This window comes from Trypanosoma brucei, assembly GCF_000002445.2.
Source record: "Trypanosoma brucei brucei TREU927 chromosome 11 chr11_scaffold02 genomic scaffold, whole genome shotgun sequence".
Lineage (NCBI taxonomy): Eukaryota > Euglenozoa > Kinetoplastea > Trypanosomatida > Trypanosomatidae > Trypanosoma > Trypanosoma brucei.
Genome location: NT_165287.1, coordinates 198,386 through 219,447, shown reverse-complemented (window position 1 = coordinate 219,447; position 21,062 = coordinate 198,386). Strand labels below are relative to the sequence as shown.

Below are 21,062 nucleotides of genomic sequence, written 5' to 3'. Positions count from 1 at the left end.
AACGTTGGCGAAACACAACAGCAACCTGCTGAACCTGCACGAGACAGACAGAAACTGAGGCTGCAAGATAACAAAAAAGGTAGCAAGTCAGCAGTTGCCTCAAGTAACAATGTTCAATGGTTTCCGACTCACAATAAGCCTGGCAATGTGCTTATTTATGCCCAAAGAGTCGCATGCAGCCAAAAAGGGCATAAAAGTGTCGGGCCTCAATCTCGTGTGCAAGTTATCGAATAGCCTAAAAGACACTACCAATTACGTAGAGCAGGCTGTCTCGGACGCGATGACCATCATATCAGCGGCTGCCAAGACGCAAGCCCAGTTAACACTAGCAACTCTGAAGTCTCCGAAGCCGCTCCATCCAAAAAAAAAATTTGTAATTACACACACACGCAGGCAAATAGAGACAGCAATCAACTCAAAGACAACGTGCCAGGAGCAAGCAAAAAAGCTGGTGCAGCGGCTCTAGCTGCAGACAGAATAGACGAATTTGGCGAATTGCTTTTCGCCACAAAAGGCAGCAAAAACGGTCAGTTCTGCGTGACACAAGACGACGGCAACACACTCGCCACAGCAGACCACCTGGAAGAATGCTTCGTCGACGGAGCCTGGAGAACAACGCTAGGAACAAAGGACATTAAAACGGCTCAAAACGCAGAAGCCAACATTCCCAAAGCAGCCGACTGGACAACCACCGCTCACAGAGCAACCAACGACAGCTGCAAGCTGCTGTCCTCCGACAATACGGACGGCTTCGGGCACAGTGCGGCGGCCGCGGGACCGATACCAGCAATGGGCGGCTTGCTGTTCATCCATACGTCGGATACTTCGACGTCTGTTTTCGCAAACATAAACGGCGGCTTACCGACGGGGAGCCCGATCAGGGAATACAACGATATCCCGCAAGAAAAATTAAACAACTTACGTGGCGGGGCCCTAGACAAACTTGCCGCCATAAACAAACTAGGAACTGGCGACGAGCCGAACATACCAGAGACCAAAAACCCAAAGAAAGACTTGGGAGACGCCGACCAAGAAGGGACATATGACATCACGGCAGAGGAACTAAACACCATAAGCAAGCAGCTTAAGAGCTTTGTAGAAGACGACTCAGAGACCATAACGACAGAACTAAAAAAACTGGAGATAACACTGATAGATCAAGCTTTAAAGGGAGAAAAACCTGCAGCAGAATGTAGAAACACCAGCAATAATGCACAAAAGCAGGAGGAGTGCAAGCAACACAAACCAAAGAAGAACTGTGAAGATAAGGGTTGCAAATGGGATGGGACAGAAGCTGAAGGCACATGCGAAGCACATCCGGAAGAGAAGCAAAGCCAAGGAGCAGAGAGAGCTGCAGAAAAAAACAACAGAGAAATGCAAAGGGAAATTAGATAAAGATTGCAAATCTCCGGATTTGAAATGGGATTGAAAAGAGTGCAAAGATTCCAGTTCTATTGTAAATCAGAAATTTGCTATGATTGCTGCTGCTTTTATGAGTTTGGTAGCATTCAGAGACTTTTTTCTCAATTTTATGAATTTGATGAAACTTACTAAAATTGATATATTTTAACACCTTTTGACGAAAATGTTAAATCTCCCTGGTGACGCCGGCCATCTCATCGTGGTTCCAGGATTTATTGCTCCATCCCGAAGGAAGCCAAGTGTCCGAATCATACTTTTTCAGACAGGATTTGGGAGGGCAACAGGATTTTGACAACCAGAAAAGGAGCAAGAAGAAACATCAGCACTCTGGAGTGAAGAAATATGTGAGACTGCTCCTCTGCACGTCCGAGCGCGCCTCGATTAGGATACGTAGGCTTATACTACTTAGCGGAAATGTGGAACAGAATCCCGGTCCCATCATTTGTGGAGCCCAGTGGAATGCTGGGGGTCTTTCTCAGGTGAAACGGATTGTCTCATGGAAGAAGCTCCACGAGAATATGGTAGTCTTCTGTCTATCGCAGGAGACTCACTTGGCAGCAGAATAATATTATGCATTAAAAATCAGTGGATAACAACACATGGGAATGGAAGGCTTTCCACATGGTGTTGGGGTATCAATTTTTGTCAAAGATAGCACGGGAGTCTTCCAAGGTCCAAAGGAGGAGGAACTGCCGAAAAGAGTCTCGGCAACACTGATGTGTTCAACTAATCCAATGTTAACTATAAAGTCAGTTTACTTCCAACAGAAGGAAGATTTCACTACCTCCACGCTTGATAGCCTTAAGAGCTAAACTAGAACACTGGTGATATGATCCTATACAACGCACATCACGAGTCATGGGACCCGCTTCACTCAAATGATACAGCGGGAGAATGCATTGTAGACTGGTGTCCACAAAATGATATCAAGATTGCAAATGATGGCACCCCAACAAGAATTCCTCACACGGAAGCCATGTCGTTTCCAGACGTTAGGATGTACAGATAATGCGAGGTCACAAGATGTGAAGCAAGTCTCAGTTCAGATAGTGGGCACTACTGGATAATATTTGAGGTGTGCATTGGCATTGGTGTAGAAACGACTGCCATTTCAAAGCTACGAAGGGTACTGTATGCTTGGAATAAAGCAAATTGGCGTGAGTTTAGAAAATTGTGTGAAGTGAAAATGTTGAAAAAATTAAGGAAGTCTGGAAAGAATGTGGATGCCATGACTGAAGCAGTGACTAAAGGCATTCGCACAGCAGCAAAGAAAATCAAAAATAAAGGTAAGGGTGTATCGCCACCCTTCTGCACACGAGAATTGACATAACGTGACGCAAAAATAAGGGAGTGTACAAATGAGAAGCATATAGAGATGCAATTATATACAAGAGAAGGAAGGTTCTTGCTGAAACTTCCATACAACAATAGAAGGAAAATGTCTCGAAGATGTCAGTGACCGATACAAAATGTTGGAATTTAGTAAATCCCAGATATGCACCGAGACCACTGATATCTTCTGTTCTGGTAGTAAATAGTCACCCTCTAACACGCAGAGAGCAAACTAATAAACTAGCACAGATGTATAGAGAGCGGCTGACGAAAACTTCAGATGCTCCTTCCATGAGTATACCTTATCGAATGAGCGGAGTATTCGCACCAACAACGATGGCAGAACTTGAGAGAGTACTGAAGGAACTGTCTTCAGGCACTTCCATCAGTAAGGACAATATACATTGTGAACGGTTAGTTAAAGCAATTAGGAAGCTACAGCAAGAAATATGTGACCTCAAGCAATTCAACTGTAGCCTACAGAGACACCGGGTGCCGGAGAAGTGGAAGCATGTTGCTATTGTATCACTACTCAAACCCAACAAACCGGCCAAGTGTATGTTATCTTTCCAAACCATCACACTCACTTGCACCATCTGTAAACTCAAGGAGAGGTTTGTAGAGAGAGTAATACGAGACACAGTAGAATGTAAGCTACAACCACAGTAAGCTGGTTTTCGTCCGGTGAGCTCTACGTTAGACTCCTTGATGACACTCACAGACTACATGACGTATAGAATAGCAGAAGAGAGCTGCAGCGGTATTCATAGATTATGACAGGGCAATAGACTCTGTGGATCACAGGTGCATAATAGATGCACTAAAAAGATATGAGGTAAGCGTGCACACACTGCGTGGGTTTGAAACTTTTTTGGAGTGACGGACTGCAGTTTAACGAGTAAACGGCACTCTTTCAAAGAAAATACAACTCACGTGTGGTGTTCCATAAGGTTCCGTGTTAGGGTTAGGGTTGGGGCCGTTGCCATTCATTATCGCAATGGACTCCCCCAGCGTGAAATTAAATGCCATAACATCCCTTAAAGACTGGTTCTTCGGAGACGACATCATGATAGTATGCTCTAACACTGACTGGGAAGCTATTCGGCAGACACTGCAAACAGGAATGGATTGTATATCGAGCTGGTCAGCAGGATTGTGCATGGAGGTGTCTGAAGAAAAACCGGAATATACGTTATTTGGGGTGAGAGACAGAGACACATTACACCTAATGCTGTGAGAACACAGATTAAATGAGACGAGAAATTTCAGACAACTTGGGGTGACAATACAGCCAAACAAAGAGCTGAGTAAGCAGACATGCTCACACCCCACAAGCAGCATCAAATGTGAGATTAATGAAACCAAGGGCTGTTGCATCACCCGAATGTGGGGAAGGTAAAGAAAGCGTTCGAGCATTTTACTTAACCTTAATCCAGGCAAAGTTATCCTATGGTATCGCTTCGTGGTCGTTCAATACTTCTCTATCAAAAAAAGGAGAGACTTGAACGAGTACAAGCGCAGGCGGCACATGTTATGGCGGGTATTTCAAAGCACTTGAATCGGCAAGATGTCATGAATGAGGTCAAACTTCACAAAATAGATGATATTGCTCAGAGACGAGAAATAGAATACTATTTAACCACACAGGCAAACGGTAGGGCATCAGCCGATATGGTGGGGAAAATGTTCCCACCCATTCGTCCGATACACACGCGACTGCAGAGTGTGTAACACCTGTATGAAGAAGTAGACAGACCGGAGAAGCCACACATGGCAAGTATATTGCAACTGGTGAGGAGACCGTACTTCAACACCACAACACCAGGTGGTCTCCATTCTGACGCTTCCGACAGAGAAAAAAAGACACACAATGCAAAGGGTACGTAGATTCAAAGACTACGATTATCAAGTGTGTATGGAAGGGTCGGTGATACTAAACGAATCCTCTGGTTCCGGCGCGATAATATAATCCAGACAAGGTAATGCAGTAAAAGTGAAGAAATGAGCAGGCAGATTAGCGTGCAGATACAGAGCCAAGCGTGTAGCCATGAATGCAGGACTTATAAAATTCAAGTCGGTAATAAAGATCAACGAGAGCATAAAAACGGAAGTGGCAATATTTACAGGCTCGGTATCCTTATTAATGGCAGTAAAAAAAGGTTCTGAGGTAGTGACGGATTCCATATTCTTGCGCATATAGAATCTGATCCTACACTTCATGAAACCCAGATTAGTCATGTAGTTGCAGTTTGTTTTTTCGCATTGCGGTATCCTGCGAAATGACAAAGTAGACGAGTTCGCAAGCAAGCAAAACCACGTGCTGCAAACTTACCCTGAATGGATCACCGACATTTTCACAGGTATAATGCGCCAATTACGTAATCAAGCACAACGCGGCTTTTAGGAGGGCCGTGCCCCAACACACACCGCAGCGCTTTACTAAACCATATAAAACCGACACCCAAAAAAGAAAGGATCTTGAGAGAAAAGATGAGTCACTGTTAGCTCGATTTGGAACAGGGGCTTCAAAAACATTGTGAATAGTTACATAGGGTGATCACACGGCAGATTGACGAACTGGAATATAGATGGTGTACAAACCATACGGGGAACATTCTCAATACCCCTTGCCACACTAAAAACATTGTAAAGATGGAAGACAATGAGGAAGGCGAGGTGGCATTAGCTACAAGACAGAATGAACAGATCATATGCCCATTATGAAATATCATGTGTGCAAGATAGCAAGCGGGAGTTTTTTACATAATGAAAGTACGTCAGTGGGTTCGTGAAAATACACTAGCTGCATTAAAGAGGGAGCCAGGAGTAGCACAGGCGTATAATGGCATCTATCGATGCCACGTATGTGGTAAAGTATTCGACCGAAAGGAACTACTGCCACAACAGCCTCCGAAAACTCCAGTAGTAAGGACAGAGCGACAAAAGAGGAAGCGAGAAGAAGAACATTCGGTACAAACTGTCGGCAAGTGTTAATGCTGCCCCAAGCAGTATGCCACGTATGACTTGTTGACCACACATATACGACTGAAACATCCCGAAAAGAGAAACCGATGAAACACGAAAAAACGGAAATGCAGGATGTGAGCAGCGAAGATGAGCAAGAACAAGTACAACAAGTATAAGAATCTCTCCTCTGCAAACAGGTGTACAAAAGCAAAACCTAGCTCACCAGACATAAGTGGAATCCGGAGCAGAGCAAAGAGGAACCAAGCGCACAACTACAGGAAGCACTGCGGGAGAGAGGAGCATGTAAGGTATGCGGTGAAGAATACCACCATAGCTGGACGTTCCGCCATATGAATACAAAGCACCATGGGCATGATATCTCACTTAGTCCATATCCGATAAAGATAAGCAAATCGACGAAGGAGATATCAAAGTCACAATCAAAGGAAGACACTAGTTGCGACAACAAAAATAAGGATGACGATGAAACACCACTTTGTGTTTGCGGCAAATGCAAGAGGGGTTTCAAAAGCAAGACATAACTAACACGCTTCAAGTGTGTGAGCATAGAAAGAAATGGCACGAAAAGTGAGAATGTGAACAACCACCATAGAGCAGCTAAATAACTAGATACAACTACCAAAATGGGTCGAAGCCTGGCTCAATAAATAGAGCACTTCTCAACTCAGACTTGTTACACACAATTAAAATTTGAACTTCACGACAAGAAAGAGAAGAAGAGAGACTGAGCATGACACGCCAAAAGGTGAGAAGAATACGAGAGATCAGAGAGAGGATCCGAAACACAAACAGCAGAGGAATCAAGGTCACACAGAAAACCATCGTAGAGAGTTTGCATGTAGCAGGTTTGAGATCATCTACATGTCATGGTGTGCACTAGTATGGCATACAAGCACACACCACCAAAATGCAATCACTGTAAAGAGGGAGTGTGAGGAAAGACTCCTTGAAATCACACCACTGGCTCCTCTCGTGCACTAAGGCGCACAAGAAATATCTAACAATGCACCTCCAAGAAGCACATGGACAAGCACGTGGCTCTGATAGGCGAAATGAGCTAAAAGAGAAATGAAAAGAAACATCGATTCACCTGTTACAGTGTCTGTCTTTGAGTAAACTTAGGTCTGAGCATGAAGTAGACAGTCCGAAAGGGGAAGATATATACTTTGGTGTTAAGCTTACCAACTTCCCAAGGGCAGTCTTCTTGCCAACGGCAATTCCGGTTCCCGCTATAGACACGAAGAAACTTATAACCCCAAAATGTATAAAGAGAGGAAGGTCACTTTCATGCTAAATATCCACTGACTACATGCGACACATTTGGATGACAACCAGTAAGATTTTCCTCAAATGATGTAAGTCAATATTCAAAGGGCGCTTCCTCAACAATGCTTGGTTATCCATGTCCCACAGGAAGAAAAAAGTGGCGAATGGTGAGGGTAAGAAACGTATAGCTGTAGAAAGTATTCACCATGAACGTTTATGTAGATCAATTGAAGTGCGTACAGATTAATGAAAAATAAAAAAATTATTTTTTTTCAAAATTCTCAAAATTTTACATTACCATGAAAAGACTTTAAAATATATCAAATTTTAGTAAATTCTCTAAGCATGCCAAGTTTCATAATTTTTGAAAAATATCCTTGCATTGCTTAGAATTCTACCAAATTTGAAATTGCAGCATTGATCATAGCCAATTTCTTATTGACGAGGAAACTGGAATCTTTGTAAGCATTTGTTATCTTCCCATTTGCATCTAGTGTCTTTCTTGCAGGCATCCTCTAATTTTCTTTTACATTTCTCTTCCTCCTTCTTGTCTTCTGTTCCTGCTGCTCGGGTTGCTTGTTTTGCTGTTTTTACTGGGTCTAATGAGCATTCACCCTTGCTTTTGTCAGTTGAATTCTCGTTCCATTTGCAGGGGGCTGTACATTTCTCGCTTGATTGGTGTTTGCTGCAGTCTTCCTCAGTTGGGTTTTTTGTTGAAGGGTTGTTGTTCGCTTGCTGTGTTTTGCGTGGTTCGGCTGCTTCGAATGCTGCCTCGATGTAAGCATTCCTAGCCTGTTCTGTAAGAATTTCTATTGTCTGCTTTGCTTTTTCCGCTGCTAATGCCACTTCCTCGGCATTTTTTAGGTAGGTGGCCGCCTCTTCCAATGCTGTTACCCACGGTATCCCCGGCTTGCCCTTTCCAAGCTGCAGGTGATAATTGACGCATATTTTGCCGTCGCCGCCGTCGCAATCTGAACCTGTAGTTGCTCCGAGCGTGAATCTTTCGTTCGCCTGTGTCGTGTCTGTGTTTCCCCTTCCAATTTGCGCTGAGAATGCCGCTAGTTTTTGGTGAATTAATTCACTCGTTATAAGTTTTGGCTTTGGAAATGTTGCGCAGTGTTGTTCGATTGCTCTCCACAGCGCCGGGGCAGCTCCTTCTTTGCTGCCGCCGTCGTCGAGTTGTCCTTGTAAGCCGTTACCACAGTCGTTTGTGGCTAAGACCCCTTGTCTGGTGCACAGGCAAATCAGATCGGCTGCTATGGAACTGCTGACGTCGTTGTGTCCGGCTGTTATGCCACCGCAGATGTCAGCTCGTTCTTTCTTGAAATAGTCCGGATTGAACGCCGTTTTTCCATTGCCAGAAGCTGCTTCCGCCAGTTTTGTAGTGCTGCTGTTTCGTTGCCTGTTACTGCTTGGAAATTTGATGTGTAGCTACCCGTCAGCCCCTGCGCCCTCCTTAGAAGCCGTTTTATTACAGCATTTGCCCGCAGCCTCTCCCTTTCCAAGCTTATTCGTGCATAGGGTTTTAAGCCGTCGACTTCGGTTGAGACTATAGCTTTATTCTTGTCTGCCCATTGTCGCAATCCTTCCCCGTTCTGTTTGCCGCCGGTATCTGTGTAGTACCCGTCCTGCATTTCGAAGAAAGAATCAGTAGACGTCGACACGTCTAATTTCTCGAGCTCAGAGACGGTCTCTGCAGCTGGTGCGAACGTTTTTTGCTTTTTTTACCATGTCCTTTTGCTTGTTTAGGTTGTAAAGGTTGCAAAGCAGTCTGAACTCCACTGCGTTGGCTAAGGCCGCTGTATTCGCTTGCTTGTTTACGCCAAACGCGGACACTAAAATGAGAGCGAACACCTTCAGCATCTAGATAGCTATTAGAGTTCGAAAAGGTGAAAGAAAAGAGTCAATATGCGGCAGCGCTGGGGTAGCCGTTTAAACAGGTCTGCTGTTTGTAACTCGGTGACAATGCATTTTCCGCTTTTTTCTGTTTATCCCTGTATTTGAGGCTGCTTTACTCTCTGTAAACTTAGTATTTCTTTTTTCTTATCGATTTTAATTTATTTTTCTTTATCTTCTATTTTTTGATTCTATCTACTATGATACAGGAAACTTACCTCTAGAAATCATCCAAACCATTCTATATCTAACTTATAAACCTTTACAGCCGTTAATTTGCTCTATTTCGAGTGACAGAATATCTTATTGCCACTTATACAATAAAAAAACTAAAGTTACTGCTTCTCGCGAGTACGATTGGGCCTTTTTTGTTTGCAAGCATCCGATATCATTTTGCTTTGACGCCGTTTTATACATTAATTTGGGGGCGCCAAACACAACTTCCTTTTCATGTATTATTTAGCTTATGCGCTTCGCTAGATGTGCGGCCGCGACGCCTTTTATGTTAATTACTTGTTTCTTCGATGGTTTTAGAATCTGCTTCGTATACCGATACGGAATTGGAAGAGTACCATTACAACCTTTTACTCTTCGTAAACATCATCTGCTGTAGTGTCGCCGGAGTAATTTATTTTTTTTTGGTGGTGGTTTCCCTTCTTGTTTTAGTCAAACTTTTTTCTTCTTCAGTTCCTCATTCTTCACAGCTGGATATTAGGATCCGCTACCAGATTGAAAAAACACATTTTCGTCAATTTTAGCGGTAGTATCTATCTATTTTATGTTAAATGTAGCCACCAATTTCTTCCTGTACTATGTTTATATGCGCTTTGCTGTGCCATATATCCTGGTAATCCACCATCGATTTTCCTTTCCTTTCTTATCATGTTACTACTTTTGCGGATACGTAGCGACCCCATTTGCCCTGTACACTGCATTCTGTCTCTTCTTGATTGTCCCTTCCATCATATCCTTTCATATAGTGAAACCTGCCGTCATGTATGTGTTTAAAAGTGCGTGTATTAAATCTTATTAACATTCTCAGTCACATGTCTTTCCCATAACACTATTCCTCGCCCTCTTTTAAACTTTCTTTTACTCAATTTCTCCAATTTCACCCTTAATATTTAGAGTGCTTTTATTTTGTCAGTGCGTTTACCATTTACCACCACTCTCATCATAATGTTAGTATATACACACTCACAACACACTCTATTATTAGTATCATAATAATAATAATTATTATCACTATTACCATCATATCCACAACTCTATTATCCATAAAGTAAACAGAACAATCCGAATAAACAACATTAGAGTAGAAATCATATTATATACCATAATATTTTCCTATAACTTCACACTCATATTTCACTATCAAACCAAATTTTTATATTTTAAAAAATTTTAATTTCTCAAAGGTTTTACAAAAGTGTTATATTATATTAAATATTATTAAATCTTATTAAATTATGCCAAAACAGCAAATTTCACGAATTTCATATGCTACATAAAATTGATAAAGAAACCTTTTAAAAGGTTATTTTTAGAAGCAAAAATGCAAGAAAAAGAGGCGTATTCATCACATAACAAATAACTTCTGCTCCTTTTTAAACTTTGAACTCCTTCTTGTCCTTATCCCAAGTGCATTTCTCCTCGTCACATTTACCCTCCTCAGTGGCTTTGCACTCAGCTGCGGTTGCTTTATCCCGTCTTTCTCTTATTCTGTTTTTTCCTGCTGCATTGGCTGCTCTTTTTTCTGTTTTACTTTGCCTCTGCTTTGCTGCGTGTAGCAACACCTTCGCTGTTGTTGCTGTGTCGGATATTTGCGCGACGGTGCCATCGCTATCAGTACCTAGTGCTACTTTGGGTACTGGCAGTTTGCTGAGCGGCTCCCAGAATTTATTTTTAAATGTCTCCTTGCTGTCGCCATATTTGTTGGATATTAATCTCGAAATGATCTCCCCATGTTTTGCCGAGTCGTACGGCTCTTTGAGGTTGCCTACGGCTGCTGCTACTGCCGCTTTAAAGGTGTCATCGGTAGTGTAGCTGCTTATCTCTAGTGCATCAAAGTTAAAGTTCGCCGTGTGCCATTCCTGGGCGACGTCCAGCAGCTCCTGTGCAAGCGCCTGCTCGCTTTTATCTGGATCCGCTTCTCTCTCCATATCGGTCACTGGCTGTGCTATGTAGTTACTGTTGTGGGCCGCCGCGTGAGTTCGCTTATCGGCCACAAGCACTGGGCCCCCCGCGATGCAAAGGTTTGTGCCTGTTATCCCACCGTTCGCTACGCTTGCTGCGCCGTTCGTACAAGCTCCACCGGCCCCTTTGCCAAGGGTTGGCAGCCTCGCTAAACCTGTTTGTTCGTTGATCTTTAGCCTGTAAAAAACCATGGTTTAAAGGTTTTCCGGCTGAATCCAGTCGGCGGCGTGTTCTGCTGCCTGTGTGAGTGTGCCCGGGCAGGCCGTCGTCCCTGTCTTTATCTCTGTAAACTGAATATTGTCGACCTGGTTCAGCGTGGTGCCGTTGGTGTCGCCTGTGTCCGTGGTTTTAACCTGAACGGAAACGGCTTCCGTTATTGCGGGGGCTTTGACTGCCTCCACCCTCAACTTCGTTGCTAGTGCTGTTGTTTTTGCTGTAAGCGCTTTCAATTTGCTTTCGGCGGTCGTGACAGCCGTTGTTAGCTTCAGTAGGATTGGAGCCGCCAGCAGGTGTATTTCCGCTGAGCCCTGCCCGGTGGCATCCATTAGCCGGGCTATTAGCGGCCGCTTGCCTGATATAGTTGCTGCCGCAGGTTGCAGTTTACCTTCCAGTTGCGTCGCTATGGCCTGTAGAACTCGACCTAGTTTGCACGCGTCCGTTGCCACATCGGCTGGTTTTTTATCGTCTGCTTTGGCCACAGTGAGGATGAAGGCGAGTAGTAAGTGCCACTGCGCTACTTTGGCCATTACCAGTGATCTTTAAATACTTGGTCAGTGGTTGGTTGCTTGCCACTGCTCACAATAGAAAATTTTGCTGGTGGAGAAGGGTGGCTTCTAGTGGTTTAGGGAGCGCTTGTTTGCCGACAGGGGTTTTATTGAAGCTTTGCTTTATTCGTTGTGAAAAATGACATATTTACAGACTTCACACAGTGTAGGTAGCGCTACCAGACTCTTTCCCAGTTGCGTTTGCTTAGGTTCCTATTTCCGCTTCTTTGTTTGCTTGAGTGACTCCATATGGATTCGTTACACTTTTTCAAAGCAGGTCTTTACTGTAAGAAATCACGGCGGAAGCCAAAGCGAAAGACATGTGCTTCATAACTTGTTAAAACTACAGCCATAAAAATATTTTACGCACTTCTTCTGTGGGTGACGGCCGCAGGCCCAAGGGAAAATTACATATTCATTGCCTGTCGGCGTCTAGAATTCTGTTATTTCTCTCAGTCGAAAGCCTGCCAGAAACACCCTTATATTAACCAGTTCCCATGCTAGCTGTGCATTTTCCGCCACTTTTTGAGTAAAGGTGGGTAACTTACGTGCTAAATTTGCCGCGTTTATAATCTCGCGCCCCAGGTCTGACACGCCCGCTGGTGGGCGTGTCACTGAATTCGTCTGAAAAACTGCTAGTTGATTGAATGTTCGACCGGCTTTGTGCCCTGTTTGAGTTGATTTTCCATTTTGGAGATCAGTTTTAACCTTTTTTATGGGCCTGGTTGTCTTCACATAAAATCTAATCGTGCTTTTTACTTGTATCCCTCTTTTGTGTCGCTCAGTTCTAGACTTAATGATGCATAAAGCCGTAAAGTAAATGAAATATTGTTGTGAAATGAACGTTACCTTCTGGCTTATAATCTCTAATTTAATGTAATTATAATCATAGTGTTAGGTTTCACCCAGTTTTTAACATACTAAATCTATCATTTAAGGTCATTTTCAAACGTTTACATGCTTTCATATAGAAGGCCACAAAATTTTTGTTTCGATCTAATAAATTTCCACTTTTTTTGAATGTATGAGATACTAATAGTTATTCTCTCTCTACACAACCTTGTAATGTAATAAAGTTCTAATTTGTGACTGTATTTTTGCTTTTCTGCCCTTTATCTAATTTGCTGATATATTTTCTGAATTTATAGCTTTCTTTTATTGTTGTATCAATGTATTGCGAAATCATTAGATAACTTTTTTGATGGAATCGCCGCTCAGGAGTAGGAAAATTTGCTGTTCGAAAAGCTTTTAAACAAGTTACATACTGTTCTTCAGTTGTTCTCTCTGCAGCTGATATGTTTGTTTCAATAATAGTTCTTTGTGATAAATTAATGCATTTGTCAAGTATGTCTTGAGAAAATATTGACAACTGTGCACATATTCAACTTCATCTAGTATTTCTCCTTTGTATTGTCTTGTAGAACCTACAATTTCCCTGTACACTGCACTATTTCTCCTAATAATCGGCCTCCTCACAATCTCCTAGCATGAGTTGGTGCCTCACGTCATGTTTGTGTTTGAAACTGCGCGTATTCGGTCTCATTCATTCTTTCTCTTCATTCTATCCACGTTTCCTTTAATAATATTTTTTTTACTATCTTTCATACCAACTTACTTAATCCCATTTCGGCATTTACACTGTTTGAAATACATATACTTTGCCAGCCTATTCAGTATTCACTGCTACTATTAATATAATATTCGTATATACACACTCACAACACTCTTCTATTATTATTATCATCATCATTATTATTATTATTACTATTACTGCTCTTATTATAATATTCGTATATACACATTCGCAACACTCTCATATCATTATCATTATTAATATCGAAATAACCTCTTTAACCGTCTTCATTTTTTTGATTGTAAACCTAAATTGTTTCTAATATCCAGAAAATATAGAAAAAAACAAATTATAGTAGCACTCATTTTTTATGCCCTATCACAATATTACTTTACACCCATATGCCAGTATCATAAAAAGCTTTTAAAAAAATTTTGAATTATCAAAAATTTATTCAATCTGAACATTTTTATCCAAAAGTGGTTAAATATATTAAATTTTATAAAATTCAGCAAATTCTTAAAAAATAGAAAAAATTAAAATATTTCATAATAATGAGCAAAAATCGTTAAAGTAATACCACACTCACAAAAAGCAGCTGCAATCATAGCAATTTTCTTCTTGATAAGAAAACTAGAAGAGCGGCGCTTTTCTGTAACCTTGTCATCTTCATTATCTTTTCCCTTCCTAAATGCACAATTTTGCTTGTCATCTTTTTTGTCAGCATCGCACTCAGTTTTGGTCCCGTGTTTTGCACACTCAGTTGAAGCTGCTGTTCCTGAAGCTCCATCTCCTCCTGTTCCTGCTGCTTTTTTCTGCTCTGCTCCATCTTTAGGTTTGCACTCACCCTTTCCATCTTTTTCTTCCAATTTGCACTTAGCTGCTGTGCAGGTCTTGTTTGTTTTGTGATTATTGCATTGGGCGGCCGGCTCAACTTTGTTTGTGCTAGTAACACTGAGCTGCCGACTGCCCCAGAGGCTGATTGTTCCGGCGGTGACATTTAGTAGTGTCAGTTCTGCCTTCATCTCGAGTAATCTCTGCTTGTTGGCCTCCATGCTGTCGGCCGCGGCCTACGCTAGTTTTGCTGGCTGCTCCCACGCAATGTCGGCATGTTTGGTTGTGCCGCCAGCTGTCTCTTTGTAGATTACGCATACACCGCCGTTTCCTTCAGATTTGCCGTCGCAACCGTTGTTCCCGGTCCCGTCTAAATGCCCGAGGACATAGGGCTTCTTCGCTGTTGTTCCTTGAATGCCGCCTATGGTGACATGCAATTTGGCTAAGATGTTGTTTAGGTTAGAGCTAGTTACCTCCAGTGTAGGCGCATAAGCTGGGCATTTCGTAATGAGGTGCTCGAATTTGGCTTTGGCATGCTGGGCTGTGCGCCATGTCGACTCGCCGCTGTAGTCGCAGTAGCGGCAGCAAACGTTGTTGACTTCTGTCCCTGTCCCCTTCGCACAGAGGCAAGCCATGTCCCGTCTTATCGTTTTTCCGGCCTGGTTGCTCGTCCCTGCGTCTCCGAGGCCACAGCTGTTCTCTCGCGTTCCTGCTGCATCGTCGGTATTTTCCTTGTCTTTGCCTGCGGCCCCGTACAAGGCCAAGTCGGCTTACGTTTCTCTCGTGGTCTCGAGCGTGGCGTACTTTGTCAACTCTGCGTTTGTATACGCGTTGTATGCCATTTCCGCGTATTTTTTTAGTTCCGAGAGGTAGTCACCTGCAAGATTCTTTTTGCCCCAAGTTTCGTATTGTTCTTTTTTCTTTGCGATCTGCTTCTTTGAGGCTGCCCAGAAGTTATAGTACTTTTCCCATGTCGCCTTGTCGTCGTCAGCTGAGGGCTTTTCGGTGTCTGCTAGGGTTTGCCACGTTTTATCCTCCTCTATTGAATCCCAGAATTTCGCCGGCGCTTGAGAAAGGTATAAGGCACCGATCTCAGCTGCGAGATGCTCGATTGCTTGGATGGTGTCAGGCGGCTGTGTTCCTGCATTTAACATGTTGATGATAGTGCAGAGTAATGAAAATGCACCGCCGTTTGGGCCTGGTTCAGTAGTCGCTTCCGCGGATCTTTGACAGACTGCAGCTGCAATCACTATCGATGCTACGTAAACGGCTTGGATCGGTCGAATCATTTGCGCTTAAATTTGATGTCCAACGGACACTATTAATGGAGAAACAATTTGCTTTTTACAGCTATATTATAGGGCTTCACAGCTACTGTTTTACAGACAACAACAAAGACAAAAAATGTAACATTTCTTGCTCTCACCTGTGCTTGCTCTGAGTATCCGTCTTCATAGCTCTTCTACAATTTATTAACTTTAAATAACTCCACCATATAAAATTTCGAGCGCAAATATCTCCATATTTGAAATCCATTTTGTGCCAATTATTGTATAAATTTCAACTTCACACAACTCTTTCGTACTAAACCACATTACTTCAATTTCTTTATACAGGGTAAGACTTCTAAAAATCAATTTTGATTCTTCTTCCCATACAAGTGGCTGAAAAACAAAAATAAATAAATACTGTCCTTTCAATCTTACCATTATTTGGTTCAGAAAAAAATCTCTTTTCATAATCTAATCCAATCATTCCCCCCTTCCAAACAAATTTCTGTCCAACAGCCTCTTCCTGAATGGCAGTCCAAATTAGTAAACGCTTTAAAATGCTCTTATTGGATCATCATTCCCTACTGCCTTTTAATAAATGTTCAAATGATATTCAAATTTCTTAAACGCCAAAACTCTTGCTATCAAACCTCCACCACTAAGATAAGGTTTTCTACTGTGAGGTGATTTCAGTAAATGCGGTAGCTTCTTATCCTCCTCTTTTTGGTAACCAACATTAAAAAACCAAAGACATCTCTGCACATGCTCCTGTGATCTGAATTCATAAGCAAATCCAACTGAGGAAAATAACGCTCTGATGTTGTCACGAATATAATAGGGGGAATGTGCTTCTCTTTTACTATATCTTCTCCACTAAACTTCTCTTCATTTTTTGCAGTATTCTGCACAAAATATTCCACAGCATTTTCATATTTTTTTTTACGTCAGAAACAATAACGTCAAACCCATCAACTTATATTACAATATCCTCATCACTTGCATTCTGTTTCTCTATAAATATTCCATAACCCATATAGGTATTTTAACATGACTATACAAAACCTCCGATCACAATTGTAATAATTTCAACATGGGTCAGTTTTGGCACTCAATATGAGTCTACACCATCCTTGAGTTGGATGAGTTTGAGCGAAAACTACAGGCACTCTTTGTTTCTTAGTGTTATTCTCTATCATATTTGTTTTTTATTACAATATCATCTTGTAAAGATATTTAGGTGAAGTACAATAAATGTAACATCAATGGTAATATTAAAGTTCTCAATATGCAAAGTTTCATGACCTAGCCTGTCTTTAAATTTGATAAAATTATATGATGGACTTGAAAATATTAACAACATAAATAATTTGTCGCACCATAGTGCTTGCATGTATGAGTATTTCCTTTATATTTTAATAATGTAGTTGCTGAAGAGTGGGTGTGCATAGTGTCTAAATCTTTTATTTGATTAGTCATAGAGGGGTTTTAGTAGAAATCACCTTCAACCACAGTCACTTCTACTTACTCGTGTATTCTGATGTTCTTTGCATTCTTCATATTTGACCTTCATATGTTGATATGGGAGTAGGGATAGCTAGTTGCACTGTTTATTTTATATATACTAAAGCTCTTACCATCTGCCTGTGATAAATAGCACAACCGTCCGTTTTCAATACGCAATCCTAACAGCGCAGACTCAACAACTACTTCCCCTGTGGTTTATACGTCCATCATTGAAGTGGCATCTTTCCATTTTTGGGTTAATTAGACTATATAATCTGTTTCTTTTCTATCATTTACTTTTGTTACGTGCTGTGTTTTCCAGTTTTCTATCTCCGCTTCTATCACCGCTGATAACGTAGAAACGCCAATTTTCTTGTACAGTAGACCTTTTCTTTTCCACATAGTCTCCCTCAATAATCTTTGCGTGCATGATAATGCCTCTAGTCACTTTAATGCTTGAATCCATGCATATTCCATCTTCTCTTTCTGTCTTTTTTAATGTCATTTGACAATATGGCTCATTTCCTCTCAGTCAGTCACTGCTTCACTCACTCACTTACCCTTGTTGCACCCTTTCCACTAGCTTACATGGCTTCTATATTGGTCGACAATGCGCTGTTCCCTACTACTTATACTAAAATATTCGTATATACACACTCACAACACTCCCATATTATTTTTATTGTTGCCATTACTATTACTATTATAACCTTTCTTGATATCTACAAATAAACAAGAAACAAATAAACCAAATTATAATAAAACTCATTTTTAATAATATAACACCATACAATATTTTGCCTATAGGCCACGATCATGACATTTTCAAACATTTTAGGGTGTTAAATTCTTAAATTTGCATATTCTTATCAAAAATTGTTAAAATATCTCAAATCTTAGCAAATTCTCTCAACTCTCTTAAATTTCATAAAATTGAAAGAAAGTCCTTATAATATTAGAATCCTACCAAACCTATAAGGGTAGCAGTCATCAGAACAAGGTTCTTATTGACAAGAAAGCTGTAATCTTTTAACTCTGTCATCCTTCCATTTGCAATCCGGAGATTTACAATCTTTCTCTTCTTTCCATTTGCATTTCTCCTCTTTCTTTTGTTCTCCTTCAGCTCCATCTTCTTTAGCCTTGCACTCCCCATCTTTGAATTCACACCCATTCTTATTGTTGCATTTCTCTTTGTCTTCTATTGCTTTGCATTTGTCTTCGGCTGGTTTTTCTTGGCTTGGTTTGGATGTTATCTCCGTTGCTTTCCGTGTGTTTTTGTTGGTTAAATATGCTAGAACTTTTCCGGCGTCTTTACATTGCGCGATTTTGAGCAAAATTCCTTTTATTTCTGTCCCAGCGATGTTGAATGTGTGCTCGCTTGTGGTTGCAAACTTTAAAAAGGCTTCGTCGAATGCTTGTTGATTGCTGCATAGAAATTCTAACACTACTGCTTCTGGTTTGCTGGCCGCTTCGAGTGATTTTTTGCTATTGTTTCCCTGCAGCAGCAGTAGCAGTTTCGCTAGCTCGGCATCTTGCTTCAGGCTGTTAATGTCGTTTGTTAAAGCAAGGGATGATGGTTCGAAGTTTGCTGTGGTCGCTTCGCATACGGCTGCTAGTGTGGCTTCCACCGATATGCTGTACCATTGCTTGTTGGTGTCGTGCGTTTTGCATTTTGATCTCGCTGTTGCTTCTGTGAAAAGATCCTGGTCAGTTGGGGTCTGGCTTCGTTGTGCAGTGGGTATGGCTTTGGCGCCGAGGCAGTGTGCGCTGCAGCTCCCCGCGCTATCGAGAGCTAGTCCGGGCGTGTCGTAGTTGTTCGCGCTGCCTCGAGCTGGGTTACCTTTCATGCCAACCTGCAGCTTTATAGTCGGCTGTGCAAAGGCCGTGTCTGGCACCATTTTCATTTTAGTTGCTGTTGTATGTGCTATTTTACTTTGTTTCGGCCAGTTGCTGTCATTGAGGTCCGCTGTCGAGCAGTTTTCCGCTTCCGTTGCCTGGAGGGTCAAGTCCATTTTTATCCCGGTTGTTTACATCCCCTTCATGTAGGTGTTGCCGTTGCTTTCGTGGCTTGCCTTGCCGAGCTGCGATTTAGAGACCTGCAGTTTCCGCAGCTATATTAGTCGAGCTCGCCGTGCTGCAAGAGCGGATGCCGCTTCTCTTTTCTTTGCAGCTGCCTCTAGTCCCTTGGCGATCCTGCTTTGCAGTATTTCCTGCTTGCGAATTGCAAGGGCCGTGAGTCCGAGTTTTGTTTTGCGTGAATTTTGTGCTAGTGCTGCCAGCCTGTACGCCGCCGCCTCTTCTGTGCTCTTCTGTACCTGTTGAATGATACTGTCTGCTTCACTTTCGAATATTTTGGTTAGGCCCATGTTGTACCGTAGCTCCCCACACAAATCAGAAACGCTATCACCTGCCTTGTCATAACCTGTCGGTGACTGACTGTCGGCGCTGTCGATGGCGATGTGCGATACGGCTGCTAGGAAGAAAAAGAAAGATATATTCGAGCCTTGTATGTGCCACTCCGCATTCATGTCCTTGAATTTTCTTGCCTTTGTTGTAACGTTTATTTGTGGGGTTACCGGGTACTATTATTTGAGAACTTTGGTCAGGTACTGTTATGTTTGTTTTTGAAGCTTAATATTTTAGGTTGTTGATGTAAGGTTAGCATGAGTTGCTCCGTTCTACCGTTTCTGTCTTCGTCACACTGTGTTGACCTTCGGATTTTTTAGAGTGGTTACTCTGGACAGTGCGTGTTGTATCGTTGAGTTTAGGTAGTCCTGCCCGGCTCTGTTTGTGTTCCTACACGCAGTGAGCGATGATCGCTATTAGAGGTATGAGTTTCGCGCGTTTTTACGCGGATTTATTTATGTGTGTATCCTCAGGAGCAGTTTAGCTAGTTTGTTTCTGGTTTTCGTTGTTAATTTATTCACAAGGTCATTTTCTATTTCCCGTGTGCACTGAGTCATTTCGGCAGCTACACCACATTTTGGTTACTGCTCGTTGGCGTTGAGTGCGTTTGGTAATGTAAGGTATATAAAATACAACTTGGTTACTGCTTTGAGGAGGGTCGATTACGGAACGCGTTGTTTGTATTACTATTCAATTGTTTTTTGGTGGCTGTTTTCCACACGAATATTATATGTTTGTGTTGCCGCTGCGTTGCAGAGACTTTCTGCAGTGCACTTTTTGTACATCCTTGAATGTGTCTTAGGTTTTCCTTCTCTTTTGTGTCGACTTATAAGCAAACTATAACTTGTTGCAGTTTATTAAAATTATATGTCTGTCTGATCGCAATCTTGTGCTTTAGTTTTCTACGGCGTGTTTCTTCTACTTTTTATACTTTTTTGAAAACAGTAAAAGACTGTTAGAATTTATAAATGCTCTTTCTTTACTTGTTTTCCTCTTCTTTGTGGTGAACTTTTTCTTTCTAAGTGGCAGTAATGCCCCTGAAAACCCCATTTCTTGTCCACGCTGTTAACAGCTAAGCTGCAGCGACTTCTCACCAACAAGTTATGGGCGCATGTCGCCACATTCAAGTTCACTTACTATCTTGGCAGTGGGTTTCACCAACCTCTCTATGACGATGACTAGATTACACGCCAGCATCGTTATCAATTGCTGTTTTGTGCTGAGGTCTTGAGCTATACCAACTCCTAACCTCTTTTTTAAAGCTTCCTCGAACATTGCTGAGCGTACGTCTTTCTCGCTTAACCGCAGCAGTTTTTTCCCCGGTGTTGATTCAGATTTCGCAGTTGAAACTCTTTTAATCCGGCGAGTTGCTTTGAAATACAATTTAACCGCATAAGAGAGTTATATTTTACTTCTGTGTTATTTCTTTCTGGCCCTCAATTCAAAGATACAGGCGGCTGTAAATAGGACAGATGCGTAAGGGAAATGAATGCAGTTACTTGTTTAGTGTCACAACGTTGCATTCACGTTTTTTCTCCTAGATAAACCGTGATCCAATTCTCTAAGTCTGATATACAAGCAAAATTTTAGACTTCAACGTGCTTGATCACA

The 21,062-nt window shown here is 41.9% G+C and overlaps 6 pseudogenes, besides 6 other annotated features; 1 reads left to right on the top strand and 5 right to left on the bottom strand.

Moving 5' to 3' along the window:
- Positions 1 to 109: 109 nt before the first annotated feature.
- On the top strand, positions 110 to 1,513 carry Tb11.15.0003 (annotated as a pseudogene).
- Positions 1,514 to 1,748: 235 nt separating this feature from the next.
- Positions 1,749 to 6,943: a repeat region.
- Positions 6,944 to 7,257: 314 nt separating this feature from the next.
- Positions 7,258 to 7,281: a sequence feature (AT_rich).
- A 113-nt stretch (positions 7,282 to 7,394) lies between these two features.
- Positions 7,395 to 8,871, bottom strand: Tb11.15.0002 (annotated as a pseudogene).
- A 1,243-nt stretch (positions 8,872 to 10,114) lies between these two features.
- Positions 10,115 to 10,162: a microsatellite.
- A 123-nt stretch (positions 10,163 to 10,285) lies between these two features.
- Positions 10,286 to 10,375: a sequence feature (AT_rich).
- A 58-nt stretch (positions 10,376 to 10,433) lies between these two features.
- On the bottom strand, positions 10,434 to 11,846 carry Tb11.15.0001 (annotated as a pseudogene).
- Positions 11,847 to 13,593: 1,747 nt separating this feature from the next.
- Positions 13,594 to 13,647: a microsatellite.
- A 273-nt stretch (positions 13,648 to 13,920) lies between these two features.
- Positions 13,921 to 13,993: a sequence feature (AT_rich).
- Tb11.57.0049 lies at positions 13,974 to 15,560 on the bottom strand (annotated as a pseudogene).
- A 189-nt stretch (positions 15,561 to 15,749) lies between these two features.
- Tb11.57.0050 lies at positions 15,750 to 16,841 on the bottom strand (annotated as a pseudogene).
- Positions 16,842 to 18,000: 1,159 nt separating this feature from the next.
- Positions 18,001 to 19,573, bottom strand: Tb11.57.0051 (annotated as a pseudogene).
- Positions 19,574 to 21,062: the final 1,489 nt, after the last annotated feature.